This window comes from Lithobates pipiens, unplaced genomic scaffold (genome assembly GCF_037356315.1).
Source record: "Lithobates pipiens isolate NorthernLeopardFrog02 unplaced genomic scaffold, aLitPip1_a1.2 Scaffold_13, whole genome shotgun sequence".
In the NCBI taxonomy this organism is placed as follows: Eukaryota; Metazoa; Chordata; class Amphibia; order Anura; family Ranidae; genus Lithobates; species Lithobates pipiens.
In genome coordinates this window covers 432,359,741-432,371,329 of record NW_027507718.1, presented here as the reverse complement: position 1 = coordinate 432,371,329, position 11,589 = coordinate 432,359,741, and the positions used below count along the sequence as shown (strand labels likewise).

Below are 11,589 nucleotides of genomic sequence, written 5' to 3'. Positions count from 1 at the left end.
CCGTATGTAACCCGCAGTTTGTACAACCATTACTTTTAGCATGGTCTGGTATTTTGCAATCAGCCACAGCCAGCCCACAACAAACCATCTCTGCTACCAAACACCTGCCTGCCCAAGAAACTCTTCCTCCATCACCTATGGCAACCTCAGTTTCAGCCCAATATACTCTACTCCCCACCAAATATCAATACCCTGTTTCTTCCTGATGCACATATCCTGCCTTTAATCCAACTGCCTCTTTCCCATGGCCCACTATCCCTCAAGAACTTCCCCCAGCCACTGTTACCTCTTCCCTGCCATATTCCAACCCTTCTCTCCAGCTTGCTTCATCCCCTACCTATAGATCTGCAGCTACCTACAGGCCTTCAGTAGCTAAATCTAAAAAGAGACGGAAGTTCTTTCCTACCCATTTGATCCTGCCAGTAACGCAACCTGCCTCCACATCAACCAACCTGCTCCAGCCTGACGCCTTGCAGCCTGATGTCCCGGCCTTCCAGCCAGACGCCTTGCAGCCTGATGTCCCGGCCTTCCAGCCAGACGCCTTGCAGCCTGATGTCCCGGCCTTCCAGCCAGACGCCTTGCAGCCTGATGTCCCGGCCTTCCAGCCAGACGCCTTGCAGCCTGATGTCCCGGCCTTCCAGCCAGACGCCTTGCAGCCTGATGTCCCGGCCTTCCAGCCAAACGCCTTGCAGCCTGATGTCCCGGCCTTCCAGCCAGACGCCTTCCAGCCTGATGTCCCGGCCTTCCAGCCAGACGCCTTCCAGCCTGATGTCCTGGCCTTCCAGCCAGACGCCTTCCAGCCTGATGTCCCGGCCTTCCAGCCAGACGCCTTCCAGCCTGATGTCCCGGCCTTCCAGCCAGACGCCTTCCAGCCTGATGTCCCGGCCTTCCAGCCAGACGCCTTCCAGCCTGATGTCCCGGCCTTCCAGCCAGACGCCTTCCAGCCTGATGTCCCGGCCTTCCAGCCAGACGCCTTCCAGCCTGATGTCCCGGCCTTCCAGCCAGACGCCTTCCAGCCTGATGTCCCGGCCTTCCAGCCAGACGCCTTCCAGCCTGATGTCCCGGCCTTCCAGCCAGACGCCTTCCAGCCTGATGTCCCGGCCTTCCAGCCAGACGCCTTCCAGCCTGATGTCCCGGCCTTCCAGCCAGACGCCTTCCAGCCTGATGTCCCGGCCTTCCAGCCAGACGCCTTCCAGCCTGATGTCCCGGCCTTCCAGCCGGCCTTTCAGTCTGATGTCTTGCAGTCTGATGTCCCGGCCTTCCAGTCTGATGTCTTGCAGTCTGATGTCCCGGCCTTCCATTCTGATGTCTTGCAGTCTGATGTCCCGGCCTTCCAGTCTGATGTCTTGCAGTCTGATGTCCCGGCCTTCCAGTCTGATGTCTTGCAGTCTGATGTCCCGGCCTTCCAGTCTGATGTCTTGCAGTCTGATGTCCCGGCCTTCCAGTCTGATGTCTTGCAGTCTGATGTCCCGGCCTTCCAGTCTGATGTCTTGCAGTCTGATGTCCCGGCCTTCCAGTCTGATGTCTTGCAGTCTGATGTCCCGGCCTTCCAGTCTGATGTCTTGCAGTCTGATGTCCCGGCCTTCCAGTCTGATGTCTTGCAGTCTGATGTCCCGGCCTTCCAGTCTGATGTCTTGCAGTCTGATGTCCCGGCCTTCCAGTCTGATGTCTTGCAGTCTGATGTCCCGGCCTTCCAGTCTGATGTCTTGCAGTCTGATGTCCCGGCCTTCCAGTCTGATGTCTTGCAGTCTGATGTCCCGGCCTTCCAGTCTGATGTCTTGCAGTCTGATGTCCCGGCCTTCCAGTCTGATGTCTTGCAGTCTGATGTCCCAGCCTTCCAGTCTGATGTCTTGCAGTCTGATACCCCGGCCTTCCAGTCTGATGCCTTCCAGTCTGATGCCTTCCAGTCTGATGCCTTCCAGTCTGATGTCCCGGCCTTCCAGTCTGATGCCTTCCAGTCTGATGTCCTGGCCTTCCAGTCTGATGCCTTCCAGTCTGATGTCCTGGCCTTCCAGTCTGATGCCTTCCAGTCTGATGTCCTGGCCTTCCAGTCTGATGCCTTCCAGTCTGATGTCCTGGCCTCGCAGTCTGATGTCCCGGCCTCGCAGTCTGATGTCCCGGCCTCGCAGTCTGATGTCCCGGCCTCGCAGTCTGATGTCCCGGCCTCGCAGTCTGATGTCCCGGCCTCGCAGTCTGATGTCCCGGCCTCGCAGTCTGATGTCCCGGCCTTGCAGTCTGATGTCCCGGCCTCGCAGTCCGATTCCTTCCAGTCTGATGTCCCGACCTTGCAGTCCGACTCCTTCCAGTCTGATGTCCCGGCCTTGCAGTCCGACTCCTTCCAGTCTGATGTCCCGGCCTTGCAGTCCGACTCCTTCCAGTCTGATGTCCCGGCCTTGCAGTCCGACGCCTTCCAGTCTGATGTCCCGGCCTTGCAGTCCGACGCCTTCCAGTCTGATGTCCCGGCCTTGCAGTCCGACGCCTTCCAGTCTGATGTCCCGGCCTTGCAGTCCGACACCTTCCAGTCTGATGTCCCGGCCTTGCAGTCCGACGCCTTCCAGTCTGATGTCCCGGCCTTGCAGTCCGACGCCTTCCAGTCTGATTTCCCGGCCTTGCAGTCCGATGCCTTCCAGTCTGATGTGCCTGACATCCCAGTGCCTGCCTTCCAGCTTGACATCCCAGTGCCTGCCTTCCAGCTTGACGTCCCAGTGCCCGCCTTCCAGCTTGACGTGCCGCTGCCCGCCTTCCAGCTTGACGTGCCGCTGCCCGCCTTCCAGCTTGACGTGCCGCTGCCCGCCTTCCAGCTTGACGTGCCGCTGCCCGCCTTCCAGCCTGACGTGCCGCTGCCCGCCTTCCAGCCTGACGTGCCGCTGCCCGCCTTCCAGCCTGACGTGCCGCTGCCCGCCTTCCAGCCTGACGTGCCGCTGCCCGCCTTCCAGCCTGACGTGCCGCTGCCCGCCTTCCAGCCTGACGTGCCGCTGCCCGCCTTCCAGCCTGACGTGCCGCTGCCCGCCTTCCAGCCTGACGTGTCGTTGCCTGCCTTCCAGCCCGATGTGCCAGCTTCCCGGTCCAATGTGCTTCTGTCTGCTGCCCTGCTTGAAGTGCCCGTTACCCAACCTGATGTGACTTTGCTCATAGCCCAGCTTGACGCAATGGACTTTCCCCAGCAACTGCTAGTTGGAGCATCCGGAGGTCGCTCCTTTGAGGGGGGGTACTGTCAGGAAAGGTTCCCTCCGCTGGTAATATCAATCATTTGGCATGCAGTACTGCGATCCACCAGCAGGTGTCTCCTGCTGGAATTATGTCATCTTTGGTCCGCAGTACTGGTGTCCACCAGCGGAGGGATCCTGGCAGTATGGAGCAGGTATTGCCTTCTGCAGTCAGGCGTCACATGACTGACAGCAGCCATTATAAATACCCGGCAGGTGCACACACACCTCGCCTTGGTATTGTTCCTTGTGCCCTGACCTGCTGCTTGCTATCCTGATTCTGTACCTATTCCTGTGCCCTGAACCTGTGACCCGTGGTTCTTATCCTGTTTCCCTGTCCTGGTCCCTACCCTGTCCCACCTGTTACCATTATCCCTGTCCTGCAGTCTGATCCGTCCATCCTCTCCCTGTCCTGTGTTCCTTACCCCATTTGCTGATCTCCCGTGTATGACCTTGGCCTGGCTTATGACTCTGATTCTGGACTGCCCTTGTTTATCTGCTGATCTCCCTGTGTATGACCCTGGCCTGCCTATCGTTTACGGTCCTTGCATTTCCCATTTATTGTACATATCTGTCTGTTGTTGTTTGGGGGTCTTTGTTGGTTGGTTTATTGCACTGTGTGGTTGTATTTATATTATTCACTTTCTTTAATAAATCATATTTCACTTATACACGTTTGGGTTTCCTCTGTTGCAGTCCACACAGTTCTGGTCTTATCTGATACTTAACAATTCCTGTCATTAATGAGTCCCTAAAAATTTGATACAATGGCTTTGAAATTACAGAGCTCAATTCTTTTAGGATCCGTGGGTGAAAGCCATCAGGCCAAGGTGCTTTATCCACCTTAATTCTATCCAAATATTTCTGGACCATATCACTTTTGAGCCATTGTGGATTTGGGGCTGTGTCTCTACCACCCCCATTGTGGACATGAGCTCCCACATGCTCCTTTGTATACACAGAGCTGAAGAAAGTATTTAATAAATTAGCCTTCTCTTTGTCCCCAGTCACCCACTCTAGATTATTTTGTAAAGGACCTGTTAGGTTGCTCGTCTTCTTAATAATACCAGTTACCCCTGGTTGCCTAGGCTAGGATGGAGGAGCGGAGATCCCGTTTCACCGGTGGAGAGACATTACACATACACGATTTGTACGTGAATAATGGCTGCTAGGTTTATTAACTTACACATAGCCTTTTATGTAGTAGGAGAAAAAGACCCTGCCCCTTAGAAGGCATTACACATAAACATACGTCAGCATTATACTTCCTCAAACAATAGTCCTTGTTAATAAATATAGACCAAAGGTTAGTTAGCTCGTTACGCTTTGCACATCAGTGTCTGCTGACTGACCCCAAATATGTCAAGAGTTCAGCAAAACCTATTTTCAACCAGCATTACCTCACCATGCAGTTGGTATCACAAGTTGAAACAGACAATTGATGCTTGTATAGAAACTTGAGACTGACCTTCTGGTCAGACTTGAGTAATCATCTTCTTTTTGTCACGCTACTAATTATCACGTTATCAGTAGTTTTACGTATACATAGCTCAGACTTTGTTACTCATAAAATAAAAGTAAAACATAAACTAAAAAAGGTACCCTATACCTTATAATCCTCCCTTTGGCCATTCTGTACTATACAGAATGGTCAAAACCTAATCAAGGTTCATGTTCCTGATTCTCATACCAAATATTTGAACTATTGGGAATGGCGGTTAACTTTAGGGTCTCCTGATTTGATACAGTCCCCTTAGCAGAACAAAGACATCCTACAATTCTATAGCAAGCGTATAAAAATAAAATAAAAAACAATATGATCACAATAGTCATGGCTGTGTTTTTTAACCAAGAGGTTATATTTCCAAGACTAAAATTGGCTAGAGGGTCCCATGTTATTGCAATATTCCTAGCCTCGTCTTGGAGTTTATTTACTTCTTTTCTGTGTTGTGCAATTATATTATAGTACTCAGGTATTTCAATGCTAGTATTATGAATCCAGGTACAGCACTCATAGTCTTCCGTAACTTCACAAAGCCCTGTGAGTGCTTCACTCATACTTTCTATGGCCAGTTCATGTAGTTCTAGCTGTTTCCTTATTGCCCTAGTTTCTATGTTTAATTTAGTGATATCGTCGGAATTCTTTTCCAAGATCTCATCAATAATTCCAGTATAATTATTCAGTCTCTTCATTAAATCTATTCCCCATCCTGTCCAGGATGGGAACCAGGCCCATGCCATATCTTTTTCTAGGAATACCTTTCTCTTATTACGATGTTTAAGGGGATATCTGGGATGAACACTGGCTTCAAGAAGGTGACTCCCTTCTTTATCCCCCAACACACCCATAATGGGGGCTAGTGCTGCGAGATAACACCATCCCTGGGGTTTTGTGGGGATCCAAGGGTGACAAAGCTTCCCACAACAGATATAAGTATTATTCCCCAAGGCTATGGGGCGCTTGAGGAACACTTTATACAATTTGTCGGAATAGCTAGAAAATGTAAGAGTTGATAAGAGTTGAGCCATAGGGGAAGTGGTGCTGGTATTTAAGAATTGGTATAATGTGGTGTTTAAGGTGGTGTCTTGAGTTCTATAAAAGGTCTCGTTTAATGCTGTCATTGAAATATTAAGCTTTGATTGCTTACAAATTTCGGCTCCCTTGGTAGTATTTCCCAACCTAAAACACCAATCTGGATAATGGCTTCTACCTATGATCTGAAAAGTGAGGGTTTTGTTAGAAGCTTTTCTTGTAACATCGGTAAGAACTATTGGGGGTGTGCCTTTAAGGAGAAGGGTGAAATTTAAAGGTATGGCCATCAAAGGAATCCTAGCAGTACTAGGGTGAAGCTTACTACATATCCAGCATTTATCAAAACCTGATTTTTGGGCATAACTGTATTTAAATTTTAATAACAACATTTTATCAGTGAACTCTTGGGGAGGTTCACTTCTTTTGTGTCTAACAGCGGGTGTGTTATTTGTCTTGGGGGAGGGAGTCCCACAAATCCCTTTTAATGGTCCCAAATCTTCTGGGTGGTATATACAGTTAGCTATCAACCAGGTTGGTAGGAACACTACTAGGGTAATACAGCATAAGAGGCATAAGGCCTTTCCTGATACTGATGGAGAAAGCATCTTTGTTTTTTAAAGTTCTGATTATTTGTTATCTAAGAGTTCTGTTCTTCTTCTTCGTTTCTCATCCCGGCAGTTGTTGGCTCTGTTTTGTCCTTCTGAGGGGGTGTGGGATCTTCCAGGGAAATTTGTTCTATGCCTCTCTGAACTTCTTGTAGATCTTGTTCTTGGGAGTTGCTGCTCTCTGTCACTGCCAGGGGCTCTGGAGTCGAGGGAAGCTGGGGACACTTCTTAAGACGGCTGGCGTGGATCCAGGTGTTTCCTAGGTCTGTTAACACTGCGGTCCTGGATACCTTTTCCACCTTCCATGGTCCTGAGAAAGCCGGTCCGATACTCTTTCTTTGTGCTAATTGTTTGATCAGCACTTTATCCCCAGGGATGAAGGGATGCGTTGGTTCTGTGGGAAGAGGGAAAAAAGGTGACAGAAACTTGTTCGTTTATTTCGTGGAGCATACTTACCAGATTTTTCACGTACACTTCCTGTTGGGAATAAATGTTAATGTCAGAGTTAGGGTCTAATGGGGGTAATAGTCAGAAGTTGGATTTGTTTATTCAAATTATTTGTACAAAAAGATTTATTATACAGGTTGGTTAAAGGGGCAGCTCCTATGTGTCTTGGGCCATGGAGGTATGAGAGTATGAGATATACAGGTTGGTTAAAGGGGCAGCTCCTATGTGTCCTGGGCCATGGAGGTATGAGAGTATGAGAATGCAACTTGCTTCAGGTATTCCCAGTACCTTCCCCTCTTTTGTCCAAAGACCCTCGGGGTCTTTGGTCAATCCTGCAGCGACCCAGAAACGAACGTCCTGGTCTGTGGCCATTGTTTGTATTTGTGCTACAATTGTTTTGAAGTTAGATGAAGTGAAATGCTCTTTAAAGAAAACTGTTGTGGGGGCAGGGGGGTTAGGGGAGGAGGCGGCAGCCTGCTTTGCAGTCCTATCGGCTAGGGCGTTACCCTTGGATATTTTACTGTTATCCGAGGAATGGGCTTTTACCTTGATAATAGCCACTTCCTTTGGGAGAAGGATGGCCTGGAGAAGAGCCATAATATGTGTTGAATTGGCAATTAGTCTATTGTCTGCGGTTTTGAAACCTCTATTAGCCCATATCACACCAAAGTCATGCACCAATCCGAAAGCATATCTACTGTCAGTGTAAATGTTCACCTTTTTATCAGTGAATAGAATGCAGGCTCTGGTGAGAGCTTCCAATTCTGCTACTTGGGCTGAAGAGGGAGGTAGCGGCTTGGCTTCTAGCACCTTGTCTGGTAATTGGACTATCGCATAACCTGTTAGGAAAGTGGAATCAGAGGGGCGGGAGCAACTACCGTCAACGAAAACATCTTCCGCATCTATAATAGGTGTATCCGTGAGATCAGGTCTAGGGGATGTGATGGATTCCACTTTTTCCACACAGTCATGAAGCTGGTCTGGGTCTTGTGGTAGACGCAGCATGGAGTACAGGAGGCGGACAGCAGGGTTGCTAACGGGAACATATTTAAGAGATAGATTGTCAGTGTTCATAAGGGTAATCTCATAACCGCTGAGCCTTTGTGAGGTCATGTGTTGGGTGTTCATGTTCTGTATGAGGTGGGTGACAGAATGGGTGGTGAAAAGTGTCATTGGGTGGCCCAAGATCATTTTGTTAGCGTCCTGTACTGCCATAGCACAGGCTGCTAAATTCTGGAGACATGACGGCATGCCTTGAACCTGGACAGGGAGTTTCTTGGATAGGTAAGAAACCGGGCGGTATCCTGTTCCATGTTGTTGTGTGAGAACCGCGGCAAAAGATTTCCCTGAAACTACACAGTACAGCTGAAAAGCTTTACCATAGTCTACCAATCCCAGGGCGGGTGCACATGACAGACTGTTTAATAGAGCTTGAAAAGCTTGTAGTCTGTCTTCAGTCCAATCTATTAATTTAGGGGCTGTCGAGCCAGTAGCCTCTCTTAGGATACTATCATAATGAGAACAGTCAGGAATCCATTGGCGGCAATATACCATTGCACCCAAGAACGAGAGTAGGGCGGCTTTGTCTTTTGGGGGACTGAGAGCTCGAAGGGCTGCGGCACGTTTGGGGGACACTAGCCTTGTCCCTTCCTTTAGAATGCACCCTAGGTATTCTACCTGTGGCTGGCACCATTGTATTTTCTTCCTTGAGGCTAGATGCCCGGCGTGAGCTAGGTGTTGTAACAGTGATGTTGAATCGACCGCACAATCTTCAGCAGTTCGACTGCACAGGAGCAAGTCGTCCACATACTGTATCAGTACCGACCCTCGCTCAGAAGTCCAAGACTTGACAGTCTCGTTGAGTACCATAGAGAAGGCGGCTGGACTGTCTACATACCCTTGCCAGGTTAGTTGGCCCCCGGCCCAGGAGAAAGCAAACATAGGTTGGGCTTCCTCTGCAATGGGAATGCTAAAGAAAGCATTCGCTAAATCAATTACTGTGTAGCATAGAGAGTCTGCCGGTATGCATGAGAAAATAAAAGTGATGTCTGAGACTAGGGGTGGGAGGGGAATCACTTGTTTGTTTACTGCTCTGAGGTCTTGGACGAGTCTCCACTCGCCACTGGCCTTCTTTACAGGGTAAATGGGTGTGTTCCAGGGGCTAATGATTGGTTTTAGGATGCCTTTAGATATGTAGTCATTGATCTGGGGGGCAATGCCTTGGGTCTTTTCAGGGCGCAGGGGGTATTGTTTGTGATATTGTGCTTCTGCGTCAGGGCGCATCTGAGGCGAGTAAGGCGTACAGTTAATGAAACCTACGCTACCTTTGTTTTCCGCCCAGATAGCATGTGTTTCGAGAGAGGCGGGGAGTAGCATAAAGAAGCCTCTGTGTGCATGTCGCTTAGGGCCATGTAAGTCACATAATGGTGAACTAGCTGTAAGGGAACCTTCTCTATAAAACTTAATGGTAATACACAGTTGTGCCAAGAGGTCCCGTCCCATAAGGGGCACAGGGCATGAGGACAAGACGGCAAAAGTTTGGGTACATAATTTCTGTCCTTCTGGAGTGGCTACAGTCAGTGGTGGAGTGATGGGATGGGTGACAGGTGTCCCATTAATACCAACAGAGTTTCCCTCGGTGCATTATTTGTGGCTGTGTAGGATATTGGGGTAGTGGTTGACGAGGGTTCTGGTATGGCGGATAACGGGGATACTGTGGGCGGGTCTGGGGGTTAAATCCCCTGCCTCTGCCTCTTGCTCTAATCTGTCCAGTCCTATAAGGGCACTGGGATTTCCAATGTCCTTGCTGTCCACAATTGCCTATATTTTCCAAGGCATTTGTTCCATGCACAGAAACAATCCTTCATGTATTGTGGGTCAGCCCCTTTGCAGGGAGGATAAGAATGCTTATGTACCTGACAAATTTTACTGACTTCTTGCCAGTCTTCCTCTGAACAAGGACCTTGGGGTCCTGGGTCATGGATTCCCAATTGGTGACACCTTTCCCGGACTTGTGTCCAAAATGGTTCTACCTGGGGGCCAGGGATCATATTACTGACAAATTCATAGGGTGATGGGGTGGCCATGGCTTGGGTTGCTGCAGAATTCCCCATCTAGTAGTCTGGGCAGTGTGTGTCTAGTGGCAGGACACAGGTGATAACACCTGGTTTGTCCAACAATCCGGTCTCTGGTCTGGGAGTAGGATCCCTGATCTTTTTTTTTTTGGGGCAGATGGACTTATATAAAACTATGAAGATTTACCCTTAATATACGATGAAGGGTAAATCTTTTCCTGGTGGCGGGATATACCCCTCTTACACCAAGTCTGCAAGAGAACCCCCCTGGTCTGGTGGTCAGTAAAATCCACTTGTCATCTATTCTTAGGAAGAGTAGACTTAACGTGCAATGGGGGCAGGCGGATGCTATGTCACTACAAGAGGGCTCCTCATACTCTGCACTCATTTAAACAACAACAATTATTTTCCTTATACTCTATATTAAAACTTATACTCTATATACTTACACACGTACCTAGAGAGAAACAGACATATTCTTAATATACTTTAAGACATGAAATAACCGTATTGCAATACATTTATCAATTTATAGTGCACTTTTAAAAAAAAAAAAAAAATTCAAATGGGCGTCCACTCCACCAATCCCTTTGTCACGGGCGTAATCTACTACTTCCCGTGTTAAAAATACTATTACCAATAGTTTTAAGTCAGACCAACCTAGTCGGACTCCCCTAAACCTATAAATTCCTTGCGAGCCCTTTTAACCTCCCGAGGGACCAGCCTAGTCCGCCGCGAAGGCACAGTTACTTCTTTTAAATTTAAACTAAGTTCGTAGCGGCCGCCCGGACAGAGTAAGTGTTTACACCATTCACCAATCAGGTAAAAAGAGTAAAGTGACCTACCTGTCGCAAGACGAACCCCACTCCTGGTACCAAAACTGTTAGGTTGCTCGTCTTCTTAATAATACCAGTTACCCCTGGTTGCCTAGGCTAGGATGGAGGAGCGGAGATCCCGTTTCACCGGTGGAGAGACATTACACATACACGATTTGTACGTGAATAATGGCTGCTAGGTTTATTAACTTACACATAGCCTTTTATGTAGTAGGAGAAAAAGACCCTGCCCCTTAGAAGGCATTACACATAAACATACGTCAGCATTATACTTCCTCAAACAATAGTCCTTGTTAATAAATATAGACCAAAGGTTAGTTAGCTCGTTACGCTTTGCACATCAGTGTCTGCTGACTGACCCCAAATATGTCAAGAGTTCAGCAAAACCTATTTTCAACCAGCATTACCTCACCATGCAGTTGGTATCACAAGTTGAAACAGACAATTGATGCTTGTATAGAAACTTGAGACTGACCTTCTGGTCAGACTTGAGTAATCATCTTCTTTTTGTCACGCTACTAATTATCACGTTATCAGTAGTTTTACGTATACATAGCTCAGACTTTGTTACTCATAAAATAAAAGTAAAACATAAACTAAAAAAGGTACCCTATACCTTATAGGACCTACATGCTCAGACTTGACCTTTTTACTATTAATATATTTGAAGATTTTTGTTGGGGTTTGTCCTACTATCTTTTGTAATCTGTCTTTAATTTTTGCATCCTTGATTTCCTTTTTACATATTCTGTTATATTCTTTGCAACATTTAAATGACACTAGTGTTCCTTCATTTTTATATTTTTTAAAAGCTCTTTTCTTATAGTTTATACCTTTTTTAACTTTGGCCGTGAGCCACATAGGTTTTATTTTTAGCCTTTTAAACGT

At 48.1% G+C, this 11,589-nt stretch overlaps 1 long non-coding RNA gene across 1 annotated transcript; it reads right to left on the bottom strand.

The window, feature by feature from the left end:
- Nucleotides 1-4,353: 4,353 nt before the first annotated feature.
- On the bottom strand, nt 4,354-11,303 carry LOC143975349 (uncharacterized). Its single transcript, XR_013272358.1, has 2 exons — nt 10,711-11,303; nt 4,354-6,738 (listed from the first exon to the last, which is right to left on the bottom strand). It is a non-coding gene; the product is annotated as an uncharacterized LOC143975349 (long non-coding RNA).
- Nucleotides 11,304-11,589: the final 286 nt, after the last annotated feature.